The 27,445-nt window shown below is 32.0% G+C and overlaps 1 pseudogene; it reads left to right on the top strand.

The window, feature by feature from the left end:
- LOC125220589 (limonoid UDP-glucosyltransferase-like) lies at positions 1 to 27,445 on the top strand (annotated as a pseudogene).

Below are 27,445 nucleotides of genomic sequence, written 5' to 3'. Positions count from 1 at the left end.
ATGGCGGCTCCTGCTGGGGAGATCTCGTCGACGCAATCGACCGCATCGGAGAATCCGCCGTCAGCAATTTTTGAGATTGAATTTTTGAGAACATTCTTTCCAAGGTAGGTTTTCTTCAATCAAACGGATCTCTGTGTGTCAAATTTTTTTTGTTTGCGAGGTTATGGTTTGATTAATTGTGTATGCTAGAGCTGAGTTATACGAATATTGGGGTGGGAGGGTGAAATTGGGGAAATGAAGAACATCACTCAGTTAGGTTAAGGATTTCAAGTTCTCTTTAGTCAATTGAGTGATTTTTCTTTACTACTGCTTGCATCACAGAATCACAATAGCTGTTGTTTAGATCTAACTTCCTTTTATCTGAACAATTAAGTATACTGCTAGTTGAGAAGTAATGTTTCAATCTTTGATCTGAATATATGAATGCAGCTTTTAATTCGATTGTGGTGCTGGAATTTTTTAGTTGTGTAGATAAGGTGTTTGTGATATTGCCTAAAATATTATTGTTGACATAAATTATATAAGTTGTTGACATGAAGATGTTTATTTTTTACATGAGTTATATAGCTCGTTGACATAATAACGTTTGTTGTTGACATGAATTATATAGGTTGTTGGCATAAATTTTATGAAATATGTTGTTGACATAAATTATATGTAAAACATTATTGTTGATATGAATTATATGTAAAACGTTGTTGTTGACATAAATAATATAGGTCATTGACATGAAAATATTTGTTATTGACATTAATTATTTGTAAAATGTTGTTGTTGACATAATAGGTCTTGTTAGGTTGAGATTTTTGGGCCTAATTGAGAATTGAGATGCAACCACGGCCACTCATTCGCGCGATGTCAACAACCTGTAGTTTATGTCAACACGGGTATTTTTGTCATTTTAGTTCTAAAATGTTTAAATTATATTCTAAATACTCTGTAAAACTCTCGAACGGTTTCTCAAAGTTCTCTCCCAAGTTTCTGTCGCGATTCATCGCGATTCTAAATACAATTTTGAATCTTCTCTCCTCTTCGTTGCGATTCATTTCCCAATCTTAGATTTCGGTCAGTTTTCTACATCAATTAATTTCGAAAAATGAGGATCGAAGAAATAGTTGAAGCTGAAGCGGCGATTGCATCCAGAAAAAGGCATTCCAAATCGGCGGTCGTTGAAACGACTTCTTCAGGTTAAGAAATTGATTCAAATTTTAAGTATATTGCTTCGATTTTAGTGTATTACCACACATCTGGATTCGTTTTCTTATGAAATCAATTTCTGCTGATTTTTTTTTATTAGCAATGGTAGAATCGGAAGAGATGGAAATGAACAATGCTTCTGGAAAAAACGGAAGAGGACAAGCATCACCTTCCAGTTAAGGATTTGTTTAAATTTTTAAGATTATTGACATTTTAAATTTATCGCTATTGACATAGCTATAATAATATACTGTTAACATAGTGTGCGATTGTTTGAATGATTGTTGACATAATTATATTGACATAGTGTATGCTTGTTTGACAAAGTGTATGCTTGTTTGAATGGCTGTTAGGTAGGTTGTAGAAAACATATGTATGGCTGTAGTAGTATGTCAATAGCTATTGACATAGTGTATGGTTGTTTGAATAGGTGTTGACATAATTATATTGACATAGTGTATGCTTGTTTGACATAGTGTATGCTTATTTGAATGACTGTTAGGATGGCTGTAGAAAACATATGTATGGTCGTAATAGTATATCAATAGCTATTGCCATATTGTGTGTTTGTTTGAATAGTTGTTTACATAGTCATATTTATGTGAACAGGGTATGCTTGCCATAAACTTTATAAGATAATCAACAAGGTATGTCAACATTATAAACTTTAACTATTGACATAATAGTAAAAGATAATTGTTCTTGCTATATATGGGATATACCTGTTAATGACAGAGTATACTTAATGTCTGAACTTCTGTTAATTGTGTTTGGTATATCTATTGACGTAATTTTAGTAATATACATACACTTGCTGTCAACAAAGTATACTTGTTATTGTCATGATATTGTGTATAATTGATATTGATTTATTATGTTTGATTTAAAACCAATAACTGAAAAATATCAAAGCGAAAAATGAGTACTTCAGTATCTCAGTAAAGGATGAAAAACGGATTGAGATTGCTGAAAATTTATCTCAAATGCTTCTAGTGAAAAGGAAGCCTTTGTTTTTTGTTGATAAGCAAACTGAATTAGGAACAAATTAATGTTGTGAAGGAGTTGGGTTTTGAGAGTGTCCTACATTTCAACATTGATTACATTCCTAGTAGATTAGCATTCTCATTATTAAAAAGTTTTGATGAAAAAAAGTGCAAGATAAAGCTTTATAATGGGAAAAAAAAATTCATATCACTGAAGAGGATGTGGAGCTTGTATACAGATTTCCAACAGGTGACATTACTTACTCCAGAGATAAGTGGAAAAGAAATGCACCTTTCATGAGGGAGATAGCAGAACAATGTAATACGAAACTAGGAAACGTGAACCATAAAGCTGTTGAACAACTTATGTTAGCAGATCTTCAAGGAGGAACACAGTTCAAGAGAATGTTCTTGGTCCTATTAGAATCAGCATTGATTGAGCAATCAACATGTGGAATGATAAAATCTAAGATTTGAGAGATAATTGATGATCTGGATAACGTGAGAAATATCAACTGTTTATCACATACAATGTATGTCCTCAAGTTTGCAATGGGAAATTGGTCGAAGACAGAGAAGAACGCCTTTGCAGGACCATTTCTCTTCCTTATGGTATGTTTTACATTTTGCATTACAGACTATTAACCGTTAACATGATTACATTGAGTTGTATGTGTAGTTGATATAGCTTGTACTATAGTTGACATAAGTTGTATTAGTTATTTAAGTGGCTTGCGTATTGAGTTGACACTACACACTAGTAATTGACATGCATTTTTTAACATATGCAGCTCTGCTACTTAGACAGAGTTACAAAAGACAAGCGTTCTGTTCCTCGGACATTTCCATTAATGAAAGGATGGGAAAGTGAGCATCTTCAGGCTAGAGAAGATAGAGAGATCAGTGCAGAAGTTTTTGGTTTAGGACGTATAAAGAAGAGATACATTCATAATGAGGAGCAACAGCAAGGGAATGAAGAACAAAGTCTTGATGTAGATGACAGTGGAGTTGGGTCTTCTTCTCAGAACCTACTCCCATCGGATATGGTGACAAATGTATTGCTACACGATGATTGCATCAATTTACAATAACCAGAGGTTGCCGATGTTACAACTGGCTCATGATTTGATAGAAGCAAACATGGACAAATTGCTTGAGCTAAACAACAAGTACAAGGAGTTGTTTAGTCGTAGAAATAAGAAGTGAACAAAAAGTGATTTTAATGTTTGATGTTAACTTATTTTTTGGATGGGTTTTAAAACTATTATTGTGAATTCTGACTTTTGAACTTATCAGTTATATCAAATGTTAATCAGTTCAACAAATTATATTGAAATGTCAACAACCTATAACCAAATGTCAACAGCTTGTATAAAGTGTCAACAACTCGGAAAACAAATATTATAATTAAAAAGAAATCATACGATAGATGTCAATAGAGAGCAAAATCAAATATCACCAACTAACAAGAAAATGTCAATAACTTGTAGTATATGTTAACAACTAAAAAATAACTCTGATTGTTGTTGACATGGCTTGTACGTGTAGTTGACATGACTTATAATTGTTTTTCACATGTTTTCTATGAGTAGTTGACATGGCTTGTACGTGTAGTTGACATAGTATGTAACATAGTTGACATGACTTGTATATGTAGTTGACACGATATGTACCGTAGTTGACATGACTTTTATGTGTCGTTGACACGATGTGCACCATAGTTGACATAATTATAGTTGACATCGCGTGAAATTTGTGAATGAGTGGCTGCATCAAATGTCAACAACTTATAGTTGACATTATATGTGTATAGTTGACATGATTATGTCAACTAGGGGGTATTATCGTCATTTCATTTCTAAAATGATAGAATATCAAATGTCATCAACCCGTATTAAAATGTCAACAACTAAAAAATAACACTTATAATTCACATATCAATAGTCAGAATATCAAATGTCAACAACTCGTATTAAAATGTCAACAACTAAAAAATAACACTTATAATTCACATATCAATAGCCACAATATCAAATGTCAACAACTCGTATAAAGAAGCCTCAGATTTAAGAAATTTATGCTGAAACAAAACATCTCTTTACTGTAGAAGTATTCAATTGAAAACAAAATGTCAACAGCTTTCACCGACAACGACTTCCATTCATGCAATCAACAATTTCTCGGTCAACAACTTATAGAAAAATGTCAACAACTTATATATCAAATGTCAACAGCTTGTCAACAACTTCTATATAGTGTCAACAACTCAAAAACAATTCTTGCAGTTAAAAACTAACAACTATTTTATCTTAATTTTTTTATTTAACACAAGTTCCGGCATCATGATCATACAACACATGTCAATAGCCTGCATATTAAATGTCAATAACTTACAACAAAATTTCAACAGCTTATCAACAATAAATCTAGAACTTTCCAACAATCTCACATTTCCGAATCAAAAGCAAAATCGTTCAATTTCACAACCACGAAGCTTGAATCAGAGACATATGAAGTAACAACTACTCTTGGCACTCAAATTCGTCACTCTGAGTGGCGCGTACATGTTCACGCGCTCCTGAACTCTGGTGCACAAGCTTCCACCTCAAGTGAAGAAAATTTTTGACCTTTCATCATGTAAGCACTCGGTTCCATATGCAAAGTAATATGAGGCCTTATAATATGATATCCTTCTTAATGAGCTGGTCAAGCATCTTCATACCTCTATCATGTTGACCAGCCTTGCAGCAATTTTCAATCAAAACACTGTAATGCCCTGCTTCCGCTGGAATACTCAGCTTGATCATCGCCTTCAACACATCAATACATCAAGCAAAATTTCAATTTTCATTTATTTAAGGGAGGAAATTTGGAATTAATACCTGTCACAATAATGTTCTACAAATTCACACAGAAAAGCTATTTGCTAGAAGAAGCTACAAAGCATCAGATCCTTTACCCCTAAACCTATCCAAGAAAAACAATTTCAATTCAATCCATACTAAAACATCTGTTCTTGAACACACACACTCACACAATCACACTAAAATTTTCAATTCAATTCATACTTGACATTATATGTGTAGTTGACATCAAATATCAACAACTTATAGCAAAATGTCAACAACATGTCAATAGCTATATAAAATGTCAATAGATCTACATATACTCCATCCTAATAATCAAATTCTTGAGATTGTAAATAGATTACAAAATAATCAACATTTTTTTTTCAAATAATGCAATTTTCTTCAAATAAAAACAAATGATTCACAGAAACAAATTTGAATTCAATTCTAACACATGATTACACTAAAATTCCCCACAATTTCGAATTAATGCAACAAAATCATAGCACAATGAAAAGTCAACAAATCGATTGAATCAGAAACACCACATGTAAAATTCTCCCTTATATCTTCCGGAACAGCTTGCTTACGTGAGTTTAATCCAATTGACGCCGACGCTTGCCCCTCCTTCACGAAACTCTCGCTAAACTTCTTTGACAGCTTCGGAGCTCAGAACAATGACCAACCTCAGAACAATATAATATCAGAATTCTAACATGCTTTTCATCAAACAAGTAATGAGCAACAAATTACCAATTGCATTCTATCATCACAACAATTGAGTTCTGAACACCACCGCATTACACAACATAAATTTTCAACGAATTAGGAAATCAATCAGCGTAGCAGAACTCAATCTAGAAAAGGAGCAAACTATCATAATTCATCAAATACGAATGCGTAATTCAATGATTCCTCAAACAAAACAACCAAAATCGCCACAAAAAATTGCGTTTAATACTCGGATTATAAAACAAAAAGATTAGTTTTTCGTTACCTCTCGCAAAATTTGTACAATAACTGCAGTTGACACTTGCTGCTGCGCCGGAATTGCCAGAACGATTTTGCAATTGGTTTCCTCTCTTTCTTTTCATTGGCGGAGAAGAATTGACGAGCCGCTTCTTCTTCAATTTTTGTTGTTTTTGTTAAAATTACTATTCTGCCCTTTCGTATTAAATTAATCTAAAAATATTTATTGTGTGACAAAATCTGGACCACTCATTTAATAAAAATGAGTGGTTGATATTGCATCTCATTTCTCAATTAGCATAAAAAATCTCAATTGATCACAATCATATATATATATATAGGGATGTATTCAAATACTTTTCATATCTTTTGTCCTTTTTCCTTCTTAATCCTAGCCCCACGATTTTGTCATCTGACGGTTAGATTAATGCCACGTGTCATTTAATAATGCACATTTTCATTCTAATAATGCACAGCGGCTAATAATGCAACATTATAGACTAATAATGCACATTTTCATTCTAATAATGCACAACGGCTAATAATGCAACATTATAGACTAGTAATGCATTGATCACAACCATCCAATTCAAGGATCCAAGGGCTGAGATTAAGAAGGAAATAGGACACTTAGGGTGCAAAGGAGCCTAACGCACCCCTATATATATATATATATATATATATATAGTCCCATTATTCACAAATCAAGTCTTAAAGACCGAATTAGAGGCCAAATTTAGGCCCTTAGATCTTAAATTTGATGGATTAGATGAAATGTTATAGTGTTAATTTTCGCAGTTCATTACGTACACAAATTACTTCAACACGGGGGTATTTATGTCATTTTGCATTGAGATTAAAAATTTAGGGCTACACACATCCAAATCAAAATTACTCTCTCACATTCCCGCTGCTACTTCTTCTTCTCCAAATCTCCAAATCTCAAAATTGAGAGCCGATTCATCTCCATCTGCATTTCATCTCAATCTCTACTCTATTTCATCATCAACTGAGGATTGATTTAGCATCTTCATCTCAGATCGAGTAAGTACCTTCATCTCAACTGAAATCAACACCCAATCAATTTATTCCCGATTCGCTTCATACGACTTCGCCTACATCCAATTAACTTCTCATCTCAAATCGATTTCATCAACGATTAAGCATCTCGAGTTGTGAAGCTCAACAACTAAAGCGGCTAATTCAAATCCAACGCTGATTCAAAAATGGTTGAAACGCACAACACATCTATAGAAGATGAAGGACGCCGATTGCGTTCCGGACGAACAACTGCCTCAGGTAATACACTTTTAAAGCTTTGAAGAGTTCTAAAACCTAATTTACTTCATATATTTATAAATTTGTTTCTGATTTTTGTCAACATAGCCACACAATATACTCGTAAGGTGAAGGGTAAATCAAAACAATCAAATTAGAAGGAAGCAGATAACTGGAGATCGTCTTCCACAAGGTAAAAATGAAGTTAAACTGACTTGCAACAGTAAAATGATATGTAATGAACTAACTAGCCTACTTGATGAAGGAACAGTCTCTTCCAATGAACTACTTATAGAATGAAATAAACTGTGTTTTATGGGTTTAGGGTTTTAGGATCGGGGTTTATAAAAATAATTGTGTTGTTTGTTAATTTTATTTAAGAATAACTTTATGAGCTAAATATCCTCTTTGATGAAGTAACATACTCCTTCAATTAACTATCTATAACTATGGATCATATGTTGTATATTTATTCTGTGTTTCTTCTAATATGAATGGAAATAATACTTGTAATGAACCAAGTATCCTATTTGATGAAGTAACAGACTATTCCAGTGAACTAACTATAACTGTGGGCCATATATTGTATTTTTATTATGTGTTTCTTTTGTATAGGTGAACATTTCCCTGAAGCAAAGAAGGATGTAAGTAATTCGACAGAAATCCCTCATACCAAAGGTAAAAAATGAATTTAAAGTGTAGATGCATGAGTATATGGTCTAGGGGCTGTGTTGTGTTTATATTTTTTGAACTGGTTAAATCTTGGTGAACTAAATAACATGATTGATGAAGTAATAATCGATGACAGCGTCTACTTTTTCATCTCCATCCAACCCCAACTTCCTCTCCATCTCTGGATTAGTACATGAATCTCCCCGTACGTTTCTTGCTTTAGAATTACTTTGTCTATCCAATGCTTTTCATTGTTGTAACTTGTAATACACTCGTTTGAAGCTTTATAGTTTTCGAAATTCTAATTTACTTCATCTGTTTGTATTTGTTTTTTTATTTTTGTCCAATAAGTTCATGAAGCAACGCGGGAAAAGGTCAATATAGGCGTCAAATATACTCATAGGCCTTTGGCTAAATCACAATCGGTAGAAAAATGAAATCACAAGGAAAGTTCACCTGATCAAACACTGGAATGAAGTAAAATCGTAGTCCAATAAAGTAATAATGTTTTAGAAAGAAGTAAAATCCTACTCGAATGAAGTAAATATCTATTCATTTTCAATTTATTACATACTGAAATAATTGTGTTTGTTATGATTTTTGACTAACAACAATTAGTTTTTATGTTTTATGCCAAATAAAGTATATGTCCAAGCCCGGTCGTAGATGTGCCAAATGAAGAAATAAAGGATTTGTTCAAGCTTAGTCACAGATGTTCAAAATGCCACGTGGTTGGTCGGCATGATTCAAGAAATTGTGACAAAACAAATAAGAAGAAGAAGCAACAAATATAAGTGATGAGTTGTTTTATTGATATTCTTTTGTTAGTATATTGATTTTCTAAAAATGTTGTGATACATTTATTTGTTTGTAATTTCTTACTCCATTCCAATAGGTTTGATACTTTAGTAGTTAACTACTTCATTTTTGTACTTTATTACTTCATTCCACTTTGATTTAGAATTTGTATAAACTTTTTGCAAACTTTAACCTTCCAATCTCTTTCCAAACAAAATATATAGCGTATGATTAAGATTATCATGATAAATATTCTGTTGGACAATCATTTATCAATAGTTTGTGTCTTCTTTTATGTTGACTCAAAGTAATGAACGGACGAAACTAAATCATTTACGAGATGAAATTTATAAACCAATACTATAAATGATTCAAGTGTAGATCAGGAAGAGTGATCACTACTTCATTTGTACGTGCATTTACTTCATTCAACAAGTATATCACTTCATCACAATAGTTTTTTACTTCATCAAACTTTAGGTAGGTTATTACTAAAGTTCACTACCTTATTAAATGAGATTATAACTTCATCAATTAGGTTATTTAGTCAACACAAGTACAAGTCCAACTGCACACTTATACATAAACCCTATTCAGTTCATATTACTTCATTACATGTGGTTATAACTTTATCGAGTATGTTATTTAGTTCATTACAATTATAATTCTTTGCAAACTATGCATACAACACAGATCAGTTCATATTACGCTACTTCATTACTTAAGGTTATAACTTCATCAAGTGCGTTATTTAGTCCATTACTATTATAATTCTTCGCAAACTATGCATACAATACAGTTCAATTCATATTACTTCATTATTTGAGGTTATTAGTTCATCATGTGTGTTATTTAGTTCATTGCAATATTAATTCTTAGCAAACTATACTTACAACACAGTTCTCCATCCGTTCTTCAACAACAAAAACGTTACAGCAGCATATTACAAGAAGGAAAGCAAACACAGTGTAATAGATGTTGAGAACATGATTGCATCATATTTAAAGAAGAAATGATGATTTTAGGAAAGTTTTGGAATAGACATACATCTGTTTTGAGCAATTGAGAATAAAGTCCATGTTTTTTAATTTTGTTCATTATAAGTCAGTCTGAAATACTGCATTGTGTAACAGATTTAGTTCAGTTCAGAGAAACTAATAAGATCTTAGTTCATTCATGTTGCTTGTTGCTTCATTTTTCAGATTGTTCATTGTACTTCATTAATACACTTTATTACTTCATTCATGTTTCCTCTTACTTTATTCGTACACTTAATTACTTCATTCATGTTGCCTATTGCTTCATTTTTCAGATTGTTCATTGTACTTCATTCATACACTTTATAACTTCATTCATACACTTTATAACTTCATTCATGTTACCTGTTACTTCATTCGTACACTTTATTACTTCATTCATGTTTCCTGTTGCTTCATTTTTCAGATTCTTCATAGTACTTCATTCATACACTTTACTTCATTCATGTTTTCTGTTACTTCATTTGTACACTTTATTACTTCGTTCGTGTTGCCTTTTACTTCATTTTTCAGATTGTTCATTGTATTTCAATCATTCACTTTATTACTTTATTCTTGTTTCCAGTTACTTCATTCATATACCTTATTACTTCATTCATGTTTCCTGTTACTTCATTCATACACTTTATCATTTCAGAGATCTATTGACTATTGATAGATGATTGACAAATGGAAAATACTTTCAAAGTAAGATTAATAATCTACTCCTACTATATATTTTTTCTATTATCTTTAAGATTAATAGCCATTATAAAAAATACTTCAATCTATTCTCTTTAAGCTTGCAAAAAGTTTAAACAAATTCAAATTCAAAATGTAAATGAAGTAAGAAACTACAGGACTGAAGTACAGAACCTAAGGAATGAAGAACAGAAATATCCGAATAAAGTAATAGTCTAGCTGAATGAAGTAGTTATGTAACTGAATGAAGTAATAGTCTAGCTGAATGAAGTAAATATAGAAATCGAAATAACAATGATTTTTATACTTTTTCTTCTCCAAATCTGTAGCCAATAACAACACAATTTTCTCATAATTCTCAAAAATAAAAAACCCAAAACTCATCGTAACCAACCGCCATTTCCCATTCTCAATCAGATCAACGGAGACACCAATTCATGGAGAAATCTTCAAGTTTCTCGATGTTCTTCAAGAGGCTGAACAAGAAGGGGAGCAGCAGCAGCAGCCGAAGCAAGAGCGGGAGAAGCACCTCCTCCGGCAGCGGCGGCGGCCAATTCATGGAGAAATCTTCAAGTTTCTCGATGTTTCTCAAATTGAATCGTCGACGCACAAGCACGTGGTTCTTCCAGCGTAGTATGATTTCTACTCTAATTCAATTTCCAATTGAGGCAATTAAGGCAACACAATTGTTCGATGATGGAGATCAATGAAGATTGAAGGAGATTACGAGAAGGAGATCGATGAAGATGAAGAAAATTGCGAGAAGGAGATTGATGAAGATTAAATGAGAGATCAGCGATTGAATAATTGAGAGATGGGAAGAAACACGTATTTTATGTTTCATAATATTTTGATTTCCCAAAATACCCTTCAACAAGTTTTTTTTGGGATAAAATAATGAAATAATGGTAAATTAATTATAACCACAAGATTAAGAAAATGGATGGGCAATATTTGGTCTCTAGTTCGATCTTTAAGAAGGGTTCGGCATTGATCACAACTATGTATATATATATATATATCATATATATATATATATGGTCTTGTTAGGTTGAGATTATTTAGCTAAATTGAGAAATGAGATGCAATATGGGCCACTCATCCAGAATATTTGTGAAATGTCAACAGCATGTAGTTTATGTCAAAGAGGGGCATAATTGTAATTTTATTAATTTTTTTATTTTTTAATTATTTTTTAATTATTTTTTAATTTTTTTTTTAAAATTTTTTAATTTTTTTAAAAAAAATTTCGTTTTTTTTTTATTTTTTATTTTTTTATTTTTTTTCAACTATATGTACAATTCATGTCAACTACACATCAAATGTCAACAACTTTATTCAATAAATACTATTTGACATGAATTGTACATGTAGTTGACATTATATTGTGTAGTTAACATGAATTGTATATGTAGTTGACATGGATTGTACACATAGTTGACATGAATTGTGTGTATGGTTGACATGGATTGCACACATAATTGACATTATATGTGTGTAGTTGACATGAATTGTATATGTAGTTGAAAAATAAAAATTAAAAAAAATAAAAAAAAAAAAAATGAAAATTTTTTTTTAAAAAAAAACGAAATTGTTTTTTAAAAAAAATAAAAAATAAAATAAAAAATAAAAAATAATTTAATTTTTTTAAAAACAAATTAATAAAAAATTAAAATTAAAAATTTTTAAAAATACTTATTGAATAAAATTTACTATGATATTACCATTCTGCCATTTCATAATTAATTAATCTAAAGATATTTTCCATGTGGAAAAATCTTAACCACTCATTTAATAAAAATGAGTGGCTGATATTGCATCTCATTTCTCAATTAACATAAAAAATCTCAATTGATCACAATCCTATATATATATATATAGGTTTGTGTTAAAATGACAACCCCTCTTAAAATGACACTGTGACACCACTTATACAACAATATTATAAACGCTACACAATATTACAAACACTACACAACAATCTATAGATTGTTGTATAGTGTGTCGGATATTGCTGGATAAAGACCAGCAATTTGCTGACCGTCTCTTTTTTTTTTTTTGCCACGTGGCAGCTTATTATTCGTCCATGTGTACAAATGATTGTCTAGGAATGGTGGTATGGTATTATTTTAAGGGGTGGTGGCACCCTAACATGCCCCTATATATATATATATATATATATATATATATATATATAGGGGAGCACTAGGGTGCCCCCTTATTTAGAGTCACAACGTACATCCAATCTGGTGCTGCCATGTGGCACAAAACATGCAATATTTTAAACACAAAAATGCAATCTAGTTGTATATGCATTTTCGCAGATTGTATTTTTGTTGTATGTAAATTGCATTTTATAGTGTTGAGTTTTGCATTTTCACATTAAATTGCATTTTTTATTGTTAAGTTTTGCATTTTCACATATAAAAATGCAATCCGTCTATATATAAAATGCAATTTAAATAGTCAATATCTAAAATGCAAAACTTAACAATAAAAAATGCAATCTGCATATAACAAAAATGCAATCTGCCGAAATTCATTTATAGCTTCTACAAATGCGTATTGCATTTTTCTGTATACAATATTGCATTTTTCGTGCCATGTGGCAGCACGTGGTTGGATGTACGTTGTAACTTTAAAATTAGTTGTTATACTAGTATACCCCTATATATATATATATAGGGATGTATTCAAATACTTTTCATATCTTTTGTCCTTTTTCCTTCTTAATCCTAGCCCCACGATTTTGTCATCTGACGGTTAGATTAATGCCACGTGTCATTTAATAATGCACATTTTCATTCTAATAATGCACAGCGGTTAATAATGCAACATTATAGACTAATAATGCACATTTTCATTCTAATAATGCACTGCGGCTAATAATGCAACATTATAGACTAATAATGCATTGATCACAACCATCCAATTCAAGGATCCAAGGGCTGAGATTAAGAAGGAAATAGGACACTTAGGGTGCAAAGGAGCCTAACATACCCCTATATATATATATATATATATATGGATGTATTAAGATGACAACCCTCTTTATTGTAACACCATACCACCATTTTAGGCCATTGGATTTGAAAATCGTGTGCTTGTCATGCTGCCACGTGTAAAAACACAGAGGGGTAAAATAGGAAATTTCTAATTTTTCGTTACCAGATTGCAGTGATGTTCATTGAATATTGCAGTCTTACCACAATAATATTGCAGTTTACCACGACTGCAATATCTAATACAGTAGACTGCAAACCCGTGTTTTTTCGCGAAATTTAATCCTGGGCGTCCATAGATGAGATCTAACGGACTATATTGGTGGTATGGTGTTATCCTATCTGTGGTGGCACCATAGTGCACCCCTATATATATATAGGGATGTACTAGTATAACAACTAATTTTAAAGTTACAACGTACATCCAACCACGTGCTGCCATGTGGCACGAAAAATGCATGATTGTATACAGAAAAATGCAATACACATTTGTAGAAGCTATAAATGAATTTCGGCGGATTGCATTTTTGTTATATGCAGATTGCATTTTTTATCATTGAGTTTTGCATTTTTGATATTGACTGTTTAATTTGCATTTTATATATAGACGAATTGCATTTTTATATGTGAACATGCAAAACTTAATAATAAAAAATGCAATTTATGTGAAAATGCAAAACTCAACACTATAAAATGCAATTTACATACAACTAAAATGCAATCTGTGAAAATGCATATACAACTAGATTGCATTTTTGTGTTTAAATGACAACACCTCTTAAGGTAACACCATACCACCAATCCTAGCCAATCATTTGTACACATGGACGAATAATCATCTGCCATGTGGCAATCATAAAAATTGCTCAAGGGTAAATTTTCGCGAATTGCAATATCCAATATGCTGGACTGCAATCTATAGATTGCAGTCTAGTGTATTGGATATTGCAGTCTAGCGTGGTGTCACAGTGTTATTTTAAGAGTGTTGTCATTTTAACGCACCTATATGTATATATATAGGGATGTGATCAAATGAAAACTCTAAATATTGTACAAACTCAAAACTATGATCTGGACAATTGAAAAATGTCAACAGATCACAAAAAAGCATCAATAGGAAAATATCAACAGAATTTCAACGGTAGTCAATGATTGATGTTGTGTTGATATTGTATTGACATTAAAATCTTGAAATTTTACACTGTGTTGATATTGTATTGAAACTGTGTTGAAGCTATGTTGAAGAGTTTTGAGTTTGTACAATATATAAGTTTTCATTTTATCACTACCATATATATATATATATATATATAGGGTTGCACTAGGGTGCCACCATAGATAGGATAACACCATACCACCAATATAGTCTGGTAGATCTCATCTATGGACGCCTAGGATTAAGTTTCGTGAAAAAACACGGGTTTGCAGTCTACTGTATTAGATATTGCAGTCGTAGTAAACTGCAATATTGTTGTGGTAAGACTGCAATATTCAATGAACAGCACTGCAATTTGGTAACGTAAAATTAGAAATTTCCTATTTTACCCCTCCGTGTTTTTACACGTGGCAGCATGACAAGCACATGATTTTCAGATCCAATGACCTAAAATGGTGGTATGATGTTACAATAAAGAGTGTTGTCATCTTAGTACATCCCTCTATATATATATATATATATAATTGAGTAGCCGAATGTAATCAAAATGTATATATATATTCTCATGTATTTGTTAGTAACAGGAATGATGATGTTCCTTTTAATTCGGCCAATTAATGCCTAGTTAAAATAGATAATATACATTATCGCTAATTAATTGATTGAAGACTAATAATTAATTGATAGCTAATTAATTAGTGAAAAATGTGTCTTGTACTGAGTTAATATATTATATTAAAAATCCAATTTTATTTAGGATTCTATCACTTAATGGAAATGTGGGACACAAAGTTTCCTATTCTACCACTTGTCACACTTGACAGAACCACAGTAAACTAGACATAATAAACATAAGGCGCGCATAATATTGGACTTTATAAATACTTTCATCATAGACAAACATGAGTATTATATTAAAGAAACTACTAATGAGAGTCATGGCGGACATATATCATTCAATCGATATAGTTCCTTCCATGTACCACATCACCAATATCTACTCTAATACTATTACTCTCCCCGTCCCATAATAATAAAAGTTACTGCTCCCTCCGTTCCATAGTAATGGAGGCGTTTCTTTTCGACATGGAGATTAAGAAAAAATTGTGTAGGTGAGTTAAGTAAATGAAGAATAAAGTGGAAAATGAAAAAGGTAGAGAGATGAAGAGAGAGAAAAAGAAGAAAGAGCAAAGTATGTGTGGAGAAATGTGTTGACTTTTACTAAAAAGTGAAATGGCTCTATTACTATGGAACGTACCAAAATGACAAAATAACTGTATTACTATAGAACGGAGGGAGTACATTTTATCATTTTAGTATATCCCACAATAAAAGTCATATTTCATTTTTATCATAAATAGTATAGTAAGTAGGTCTCACATTCCACTAACTCACTTTACTCTCATTTTATTAAAAATTAATATAAAAAAGGACTTCATATTGCATTAAATTTTTCGACCTACTATTTTTTATATTTATTTAAATTTGTGTCCACACTAAATGTGACTCCTATTATGGTATGAGAGTATTAAGTACTCCGTATACTCTTGAATAACCTATTCCTACACAATACTCATTCCGTCCCTTTATATTTTGTCACCATTTGACCCGACACGAATTTTGAAAAATATACTAATAGAAAGTAGGTTGAAAAGTTAGTAGCATGTAGGTCGTACTTTTATATGTATTAGTTTTATAGTAAAATGTGATTGAAAAAGAATTAGTGGAATATGAGGTCTACAACCAAAAATATTAATTGATATATTTTTTGGAACAGACGAATATAAAGGCAATTATATACGCAAAATTGATGAAATCCTTTTTTCTTGTTCTGTACCTTTATGATTTCGTGCACTTTTTTGGTAATTGAAGCTGGCGATTGATTATTCAAGTTTGCGGCTCATAAGAAAAAGATGGTTTGAAAAGGAGGACAAATCATTACCTTAATTTCTTGGATGATTAATGAATGATAAAATATACTAGGTTGTATGACTTAATAGGTAGTTTTGATAGTGAAATACTCCCTCCGTCTGCGAATAGGAGTCCCATTTTTCTATTTTGATTCACCCGCGAACAAGAGTCCCGGTTCATAATTATCATAAATGATAAAGAGGTTCCATATTCCACCAACTCAATGCACTTACATATCATTTAAAACTAATATATACAAGTGAGACATATATTCAAAATAATAAGTATATGCAAGAAAACGTACATATGCATATCAAATAATAAGTATATGCAAGAAAACTAGAAACAACTTTATTGAATTCAAAATATCCATAACTTAAGTGTCTGAATCAACATGGAAACATAAAGATTAGACATTCCAATACCCAAGACTCATTCTGTTAACTTATCCATGGATCAGCTACTATAAGCTGTGTGCTTATATATTTTATAGATATTCTTTGTTCCCAAAGCTTCATCTTTCACGACAATAAACTTTAATTCAATGTGTTTAGCTCCTTTGAATACTTGTCATTCTGACAGAAAGATACGATTGCACTATTATCACAATACAATTTCAAGGACATGGATATTGAGGAGACAGTACCAAGGCCTGAAATAAAATTTTGCAATCAATAATGCTTCAAAGCAAGTCATAAATTCAGCTTTAATAGTGGATGTTGAATTAAAACTTTGCTCTACACTTTTCCATGATATGGCTCCTCCAGCCATAAGAAGAATGTAATCAAAAGTCAACACATCAAGCATAATCTGGAATCGTAATATCTAATCACTACTAATTGATCAGATTTCCTAAATGTGAGCATAATAATCTTTTGTCCCATTTAAGTAGCTCATTATCATATTTGCAGCTCTCCAGTGATCAATGCTAGGGTTACTTTGGTAACGACCTAGCATTTCGAGCGCAAAGCTTAAAGACTTGAGCGTACATCAAACTTCCCACGATAGATGCATAAAAAATATTTTTCATCGCGTTACGTTCTAATTCAGTTTTTGGACATTGATTCAAACAAATTTTGTCACCTTTATGAATAAGAACAACACTTGGAGAACATGCACTCATCCTATATCTCTCTAAATTAGATCTATGTAGCTTTTATGAGACAATCCAAAAGTCCACGTGATTGATCACAATATATTTCTATCCTATGACGTAGAATGTCTCGCACATATCTTTTATGTTGGAATTTTTAGAGATATAATTTTAGTGTCATGTAGTAATCCAATGTTACTACTAGCAAGCAATATATCATCAACATATAGAACCAAAAATATGAACTTGCCCCCACTAATCTTGAGGTACATGCACCGATTGACGGTGTTTTCTTTAAAACCAAAAGTAGTAATAGTGTCATGGAATTTTAAATACCATTGTCGAGAAGCCTATTTCAATCCATAAATTCATTTCTTAAGTTTGCAGACTAAATTTTCATTCCATTTCTTAATGAAGTCTTCAGGTTGTTTCATATGTAGACTTCTTCTTACAAATCGCTATTTAGAAAAGCAGTTTTTCACATCCATTTGATGTAGTTCCAAGTCAAAATGGGCTACAAGTGCCAAAATGATTCTAAGTGAGTCCTTCTTTGATACTTGAGAGAAAGTCTCTTTATAATCAATGCTATCTTTCTGAGTATAACCTTTGAAAACAAGTCTGGCTTTAAATCGTTTGATTAAACAATTCATGTCGATTTTGGTCTTGAAGACCCATTTACACCCAATACATTTGTGTCTATCAGGTAATTCGACAAGGTTCCAGACTTTATCATAATCCATAGATTTTAACTCTTCTATCATGACATTAATCCATTTATTAGAATTATTACGCTTAATGGCTAGTGAATATGAATATGGACTGTTATGTGTCTCTATATCACATTCAGATTCTTAGAGATATACCATACGGTCATCAAAAATAGCCGGCCTTCATTCTCGTTGAGAACGCCTTAATGGCACTTCCGTAGATGCTTCTTCCACACCTATGTTCAATGACTTCGGTATCATCATTAAGTGGTTGGTGATTCAAATGTTCAATATTGTAAGATTGTTCAACAATATTTAGCACACTTAACTCTTAAGGAAAAGAGAGAAGAGGGAAATCTACCTTATCTCACTGATGACCGCATTATGAGTTTTAAAACTCCCACTGATCTCATCATTCTTAAAGAGTCCCACATTTCCAGTTTCAACAATTTTCATGCAATGATTAGGACGGTAAAAACTATACCCTTTGGACTTTACTAGGTAACCCATAATGTAACCACTAACAATCTAAAGTCCAATTTCTTTTCTTGCGAAGAGTATACTCTAGTTTCTGCTGGATAGCCCCAAACATGAAGGTGCTGCAACTAGATTTTTCTAGATGTCCAAAGTTCATAAAGAGTCTTTGGAACAACCTTAATAGAAACCTAGTTTAATACATAAATAGCCGTTCTAAGAGCATAAATTCACAACGTTATGGGTAGAGTAGAATTATCATACTTCTAACCATTTCCGTGAGAGTTCGGTTTCGTCTCTCAGCAACATCACTCGTCTAAGCATACTTGGGATAGTATATTAAGCATAAATGCCATGCTTTTCTAAGTATTTGGCAAAAGGTCTATGTAATTGACTTATTTTAGTGGTACGACCATAAAATTCACCACCTCTATCAGATTGAATAATTTTCACCTTTCTATTTATTTGCCTTTCGACCTCAGTCATAAAATGTTCAACTGTGTCTGAGATTTTTCTTGCAAATAAATAAATCCATAACGCGGAAAAATCGTCAATAAAGGTGATAAAATATTTTTCTCCATCAAAAGTCGAGACATCAAAAGGTCCGCAAAAATTTGTATGTATAATTTTAAGAAGCTCATTGTTTCTTGTGGCATTTTTAGTTTGTGTTTGGTTTGTTTACATTTAATACAATCCACACAAACGGTAATGCTTGTAAAGTCTAAATTCGAATGAATATTATCCTATATAAACCTCTTAATTCTTTCATTAGAAATATGATCCAGTTCCTTTATGCCATAAGAATGATAAATTCGAATGGATATTATATTTTAGACGCTCCTTCGGTTGCAATGTGAGCATGAGATGCACCCATTCCATACTTCTTCATCTTATGCTCCTCCTAGACCAATAGGTTTCCCAATTCTTTAAGAGTCCACTAATCTTTTATAGTGAATCAATTTAGAATGGTTCATATTGAGGAGGTAAGGAAGTTAGGATGAATTGGACAAGGAAATCCTCATCCACCTATAATCCTTTTTCTTTTTTTTTTTGGCTTAGAAAAGATGTTATTTATGTCCATCACATTCTAGTACATAGTCCGAGAACCATTATATTGCATTCTCATGAGATCCTTCATAAGTTTTCCTGCAATAGCCTTATATGCAGTTGTAAAGCGATCCTCAACATTCTTTTGCAATATCAATCGTTGAGAGACTTTATCTGCAACGAACATTCTAATGAACTGTAAACTTAGTCCTGTTAGATTTTTCCCAAGCATTATGGGCAATCGGCCAAACTACTTTGATCATAAGATAATTGGCTTATCATTCAACAGTGTTAGGTCTAAGTTCATTACTCCAAGAGTGAACTTAAGTTTCTCTTTTCATTCAAAGAAGTTAATTCCATTAAGTTGGGGAACGTTTGAAGTAAACATATTAGTAGGGAAAAAAAATGTTGTTTTTTCATTATAGGAGCAATTAAGAGATGAATGCTCACATATAAAAGCTTTGAATAATAACACAAACATTAATTTGAAAATCCATATCATGAAGCAGTTATGAAAACTCCTTTGGGTAGTCTTCATATAATAATAAAAATCATGCTTTTAATATCCATATCTTAGTTCAATAATTGAGTAATAATAAATTGGCGTTATCTTTGGGTAATCGACACCAATTTATATTATTAACTCCATTAGTGTTTATTATGTCGCAAAGACTATTTCCTTTGAGAATCTAGACCTTTTGTGACAAACAAATTATTTAGATAATGAATAGCCATAACAAGCATGATGATTAATTGCAACATATTTTCATATCAATTTGATTACAAACTCTTCTTATTTTACCTCACTTTGGTGATTGCAAGGAAAATGAATCCTAGGAAAATGAATTGTTGAAATTTGATTACTAACAACTTAACTCTCTTGTTTTTGAAAAATATCAAGATTTTAAATTTCATATTTGATTAAATAATAATAATAATGTTGATATTATATTAAGATTCCTTTAATAAATTATTAATTAAAAAAATTATAATATATTATTATTTTATTTATTATTACAATGATAATTTTAATAATTTAATTAAGATTTTCTTAATTTATTAGTTTATCTTATATAATTATATATATAAACATATTCTTATAATTTTAAATATTTATTGATATTATATTTGAATAAAATTTATAATTTCAAAATTTCATTAAGCTTTGTAATTAATTAGTTTATAAAATGGTAGTAACATTTTATTATTAATATTATTATGATACATAATTTAAATAATTATATTAGTAATTATTAATAATTATAAATATTATAATAATAATATAATAATTATTATAATTATAGTGTTATTATAGTTATTTATTATAATTAAATTAAGAAGTAGATTCCTAATTTTAAATTATTTTTTAACAAAAATCTTTAAATATTAAATAATAATAATAATAATAATAATAATAATAATAGTTGTATAAGATTGAAATTATTAAATAATTAAATGTGTCAGAATCCAAAAACTCGAAAAAAGAATACCTAAGAAAAGCTTGATTTAGAATCCTGAAAAGTTGTACTAACTTTCCTTGTTCCGGGATTTTGATTACTTTCCCAGTTTGATTAAAAACCGAAACAAACACATGAATTTAAAATTTAAGAAATCAGATTACTTTCCCAGACAGAATCCGTGCAACTATACATGACTATAATATAATCAAGAATGTATAGTTAATTAATTGCTTAAGCAGATTTTTACTTAATTTGATTATAAACTTTTGTTATTTTACATTACTTTGTTGATTGCAAAATAAACATAATATAATAAAAAAAAATATAGTGATTTATTGCTAAACAAATTTTCATATGAATTTGATTATAAACTCTACTTATTTTGCCTCACTTTAATGATTGCAAAATAAACATAATATAATAATAATACACTAATATAATTAAAATTGAGAAAACACACACACAAATTTCTCTCTCAAATTTATGGCAATAGATAACAATCATTTGTATAAACTACTACATACAAACATATTTCAAATATAATCACTCAAAATAAACAGCCTTCAATCGATAAAGTAATTAAACCAATATAATTCACAGACAAATTATGCAAACAAAATTTCCACTCCCTTCGTCCACAGCCTTCAATTGATAAAATAATTACACAAAGATAATTCACAAAAAATAACGCAAATAAAATTTCCACTCCCTTCATCCACTGTCTCGTGGATTCAGAAATAACTTTTTCATAAAGAGAGTCAATCATAATCATTCATTTAGTCATTAAATCCACTAATACGTCATACATGAATTGAATTCAATAAAAATTGATTCATCGACTCTGAAGTCATAAAATGCTTGAAACATGTTTTAAAAATAGTCGATTCATTCAATAAGTATGGTTTCAATTATAGAAAATACATGATTTACCACATGTTGAAAATTATTTATCATAATATATTCAAGAATACATAATTGAATATAAATAAAGCAAGATCTTTGAATATCATGTATTTCATGTATTAACCATAAACATAATGGATCAAAAACTTATCTTTATGATCCATAGCATAAGCGATTGGGGAAGACGGAGAGAACTTCCTCGGACTTTCTTTGGCGTAATAGCGCAACTCCAACTCCAAGGATTTGTTTCTCTCTCTTTTCTCTCGTTTATGTGTTCTCTGTAATGTGTGTGTTTGATGGGATCACCACACTTGTATTTTTAGACAGAGAGGACAAGCCCTAATTATAAAACATTAAAGCTCTTTCCATCAAAATGACTATTAAAATAATTAATATATACATTTCTTATTAATCAAGACTATAATCGATCACAATCAATTAATATACACGTTTACTCAATCAATTGGAAACACTAATTGATTAAAGTCAATTATTTTAATATCAACAATTAAACTAATTGTAATCATGCCATATATATATATATATATTCTCATTTCTTGGTTAGTAATAGGAATGAAGATATTCTTTTTAATTCAACCAATTAATGTCTAGTTAAAATAGACAATATACAGTATAGCTAATTAATTGATCGAAGACCAATAATTAATTGATAGCTAATTAATTATGGAAAAATGTATCTTGTTCCAAGTGAATGTACTATATTAAAATTTCAATTATATTTAGGATTCTTTCACATATCACACATGTGAGACATAAAACTTACATAAAGCTCCCGCAATTGATCCATAAAGAGGCCGAAGCGGGCATCCTGTCTCCTGCCTCATCAACAACCCATTCATCCCGTGGGTATCCGTCGTGGCGGAGAGCCTCTCCATCCCCCACGCCGTCCTCTGGATTCAGTCGTGCGCATGCTTCTCCGCGTACAACCATTACCACAACGGCGTCAGGCCTTTCCCAACTGTGTAGGAGCCGGAGATGGATGTCCAGCTCCCGCGCATGCAGCTGCTAAGGCACGATGAGTTTCCTAATTACTTGCATCCGAGGAGTCCGTATGTTTTTCTGTGGGACGCCATCTTGGGGGAGTTTCGTAATTTGTCGATACCCTTCTGCAGTGACGAAGCCACTATGGGGCCTGGGGGGCCACTGGGCCCCCCAGCTTATACAATTATTAGTATATATATGCTATTACAAAGATAAAGATTGTGAGTAGCCCAGTTGGTTTCAGCTGAAGTCATTGTTCTTGCAATACCCGAGTTTGAATCCCTAAGCCAGCAAATTGTTCATTTTTTTATCCTTTGCACAATTTACTTACATTTTTATGCTCCCAAGTCGACCCCCCTTAGAGCCTAAAATTCAATTTTTTTTCTTTGCTTTATTTTCTTACACTCTTATATCTAGGAGTTTGTTTAATGTTCCCAAAATTCAATTCATTCAGTAACAAATCATTATTTTTACACTTTTACTTCCAAGAATTTGTTTTAGTTTCTTAATTACAGTATTTTTTTTGTTTCCAAGTTCAAATCCCTAAGCTAGCAAATTGTTCATTTTTTTATCCTTTGCACAATTTACTTACATTTTTATGCTCCCAAGTCGACCCCCCTTAGAGCCTAAAATTCAATTTTTTTTCTTTGCTTTATTTTCTTACATTCTTATATCTAGGAGTTTGTTTAATGTTCCCAAAATTCAATTCATTCAGTAACAAATCATTATTTTTACACTTTTACTTCCAAGAATTTGTTTTAGTTTCTTAATTACAGTATTTTTCTTGTTTCCAAGTTCAAATCCTTCTACCTATAAATAAAAAAAAATATCCTTATTTTATTTTCTTACACTTTTATGTCTAATAGTTTTACTCTCACTGCTATTTTATTTGCATATATCCAACTTTTAGTTTTATATTACTCTAATTTACTTGCACCTTGTTTTATAACAATTATAAGCACATATAGTACTAGCATAATTCTAATTTCTATTATGCATTCTCTTTTTTTTTCCTCTCATTATTTATCTACTATATCTTTTGCAATTCTCCATTGCTGATGCTAAAAAAATTTCGACGATGCCAACACTAAAAAATACCTAAGCCTCGGGCCCCCCAACATAAAGTTTCTGGCTTCGTCTCTGCCCTTCTGTGTATTGATGGATACTTTTGAAGAGTTGGAAGGTGAAAACATTGAATACATGTCTCAAATTATCGGTCGACCCATTAGAACTGTGGGCCCGCTGAGTAACGAGCTGGAATGGGAAACTTTCACGGACGGAGGTAGTACTTACAAAATCGAGTATTTTTATACGTATCACTATTTTGGTGAGATTGATTGATTTAGTCGGTCCTCGCTTTTCCTCCTTGTCCTGCCTCTTTGTTTTATCTCTCTGTGTTGATTTTGGCTGGTTGGTGTTTGATTGTGGTTGATCGATAAGTCCAAGTGATGGTCGTGTTTTGGTCATTTTTCGTTTTTCCGTCATTTCTTTTTGTGTTTTTATCATATCGTTGGTGTTAGTGTATGATTAGCCTGATGGATGTGTTCGTTTTTGAGTTTTTTTGCATTTTAAGGTTTTTTGAGTGAAACAAACATGGTTTTGTGTGGGTTTTCACCGAATTGAATGTTTGGTCCGATTTTTGTTGGTGTTTGATGTAGTGAGATGATAGCTATATTGCTTGTGCTGTGGTATTCATTTTGGTTGGTGGAAATTATTATTAACAATTTAATTTTGTGATTGTATCTCCTGGACCACTATTCATTAATTTCTCGACCCCTATCTTATTCCTCTATGTCTTACTCCCTCCTTTATATAGTAGTGAAAATATATTTTTTCGGAGATTAAGAAAAAAAATATGTAATGTACTCCTTAAAAAAGAGAGTTTCGGTCCGATTTTTGTTGGTGTTTGATGTAGTGAGATGATAGCTATATTGCTTCTGCTGTGGTATTCATTTTGGTTGGTGGAAATTATTATTAACAATTTAATTTTGTGATTGTACCTCTTGGACCACTATTCATTAATTTCTCGACCCCTGTCTTATTCCTCTATGTCTTACTCCCTCCTTTATATAGTAGTGAAAATATATTTTTTCGGAGATTAAGAAAAAAAATATGTAATGTACTCCTTAAAAAAGAGAGTTTCGGTCCGATTTTTGTTGGTGTTTGATGTAGTGAGATGATAGCTATATTGCTTCTGCTGTGGTATTCATTTTGGTTGGTGGAAATTATTATTAACAATTTAATTTTGTGATTGTACCTCCTGGACCACTATTCATTAATTTCTCGACCCCTATCTTATTCCTCTATGTCTTACTCCCTCCTTTATATAGTAGTGAAAATATATTTTTTCAGAGATTAAGAAAAAAAATATGTAATGTACTCCTTAAAAAAGAGAGGAAAAGGAAGGTAGAATAAAATAAAAGAGAGAAAAAGAAAAGAGTAAGAAAATGTTGTACTCCCTCCGTCCCACAAAAGATGTCACACTTTCCTTTTTAGTTTGTCCCACAAAAGATGTCACATTTCCATTTTTGAAAAAGTTCTCTCTCACATAAATATAAAAATAAGATTTTCTCTCTCCATTTAACACACAAAATAAAACCTCCTAAAATCTCGTGCCGTCCTAAAAGTGTGACATCTTTTGTGGGACGGAGGGAGTACTTTTTACTAAAAAGGAAAATAACTCTACTACCATGGAATGTCTAAAATAGAAAAATGGCTCTACTGCTATAAAAGTATTCCATTAAAAATGAAATGTTTTCTCTTTTAGATTGTCTTATTAAAAATAAAATGTTTAATAAAATGGAAACAACATCATCTCTAATTTTTCTCCTCTTACTTTATTCTCTATTACTCCATCCGTCCCTGAAAGTTTGTCTCATTTTTCTATTTTCGTCTGTCCTACAAAATTTGTCTCATTTCACTTTTTACCATTTTTGGTAGTGGACCTCATATTCCACTAACTCATTCCTACTCACATTTTATTACTATAAAACTAATATATAAAAGTAGGACCCACATTCCACTAACTTTTTCAACTCACTTTTCATTACATTTCTTAAAATCCATGCCAAATCAAAGTGGGACAATATTTGGAGGACGGAGGGAGTATTAACAACACTATAATAAAAATGTCTTGCTGAAAAACAAACGTTTTACTATATTTAATGGGACAGAGCTATGTAGTAATACAAACTATATATTTGGGTACCCAATTGCTTTGCAGGAGCAGGTGGACGAGATAGCAAACAGGCTAGCAGAGTCGGAGGTGGCGCATCTGTGGGTGGTAAGGCCGCCGCCATGGGAGATAAACTGGAAGCCGCATGTTCTACCGGAGGGCTTTCTGGGCAAGATGGGGGAGAGGGGGAGGATAGTGCAGTGGAGCCCATAGGAAGAGGTGCTGGCCCATCCCACCACGGCCTACTTCATGACGCACTGTGGATGGAACTCGACAATGGAGGCGTTAGCGAGTGGGGTGCCGGTGGTGGCATTCCCGTAGTGGGGGGATCAAGTGACCAATGCCAAGTTTATGGTTGATGTTTTCAAGGTCGGGGTGAGGATGTGTAGAGGGGACGCGGAGGGGAGGATTGTTCCCCGGGATGAGGTGGCAAGCGTGCTGGAGGCGGTGGTCTGTGGGCCTCGGGCGGATGAGATTAGGACGAATGAGCTCAAGTGGAAGAAGGCGGCGGAGACTGCGGTGGCGGAGGGAGTGGTGGAGTGGTAATGGAGTTGGACTTACATACATGAGTTCTATGGTTTGAATATCATTAAACTCAAATTTTTGAAAAAACTGCTGAAAATCAAGAAAACCGGTTCAACCGGTTGGCAATTCCCGGTCGAAGCAGTCGGTTCGTCCGGTCCAAAATGGCTCAACCTCCCAGCGGTTTTATGTGGTGAACTAGACCGAATTGAGCACCGGTTCACAGCCGAACCGTTTCGATCGGCCGATCCGGTCCGTAAAACACTGCGTGTACATGTAAACGATTTCAACATGTTTGGTTTTAAAATTAATTACAATAGTACCCCTAATTATTCAACTCTAAACCCTAATCTAGTTAAAATAGCTTAATCATCCCTTCATCGTTTATTTTTCACGGAGTTGTCAATTTTGGACTGTGTCCGGCCCGATTTCAAATGTGTATAGGATGTAATAATTTAAAACGTAATGTCTAGGACCAAAATCATATAAATGTCATATGTTTAGGACCACATTTGACCCTTACTCCTCA

The sequence above is a fragment of the Salvia hispanica genome, chromosome 1, assembly GCF_029641045.1.
Source record: "Salvia hispanica isolate PSC_SH4W2 chromosome 1, Shi_PSC_v1, whole genome shotgun sequence".
In the NCBI taxonomy this organism is placed as follows: domain Eukaryota; kingdom Viridiplantae; phylum Streptophyta; class Magnoliopsida; order Lamiales; family Lamiaceae; genus Salvia; species Salvia hispanica.
Note: the sequence above shows the minus strand (reverse complement) of the source record. Positions and strands in the feature narration are given on the sequence as shown.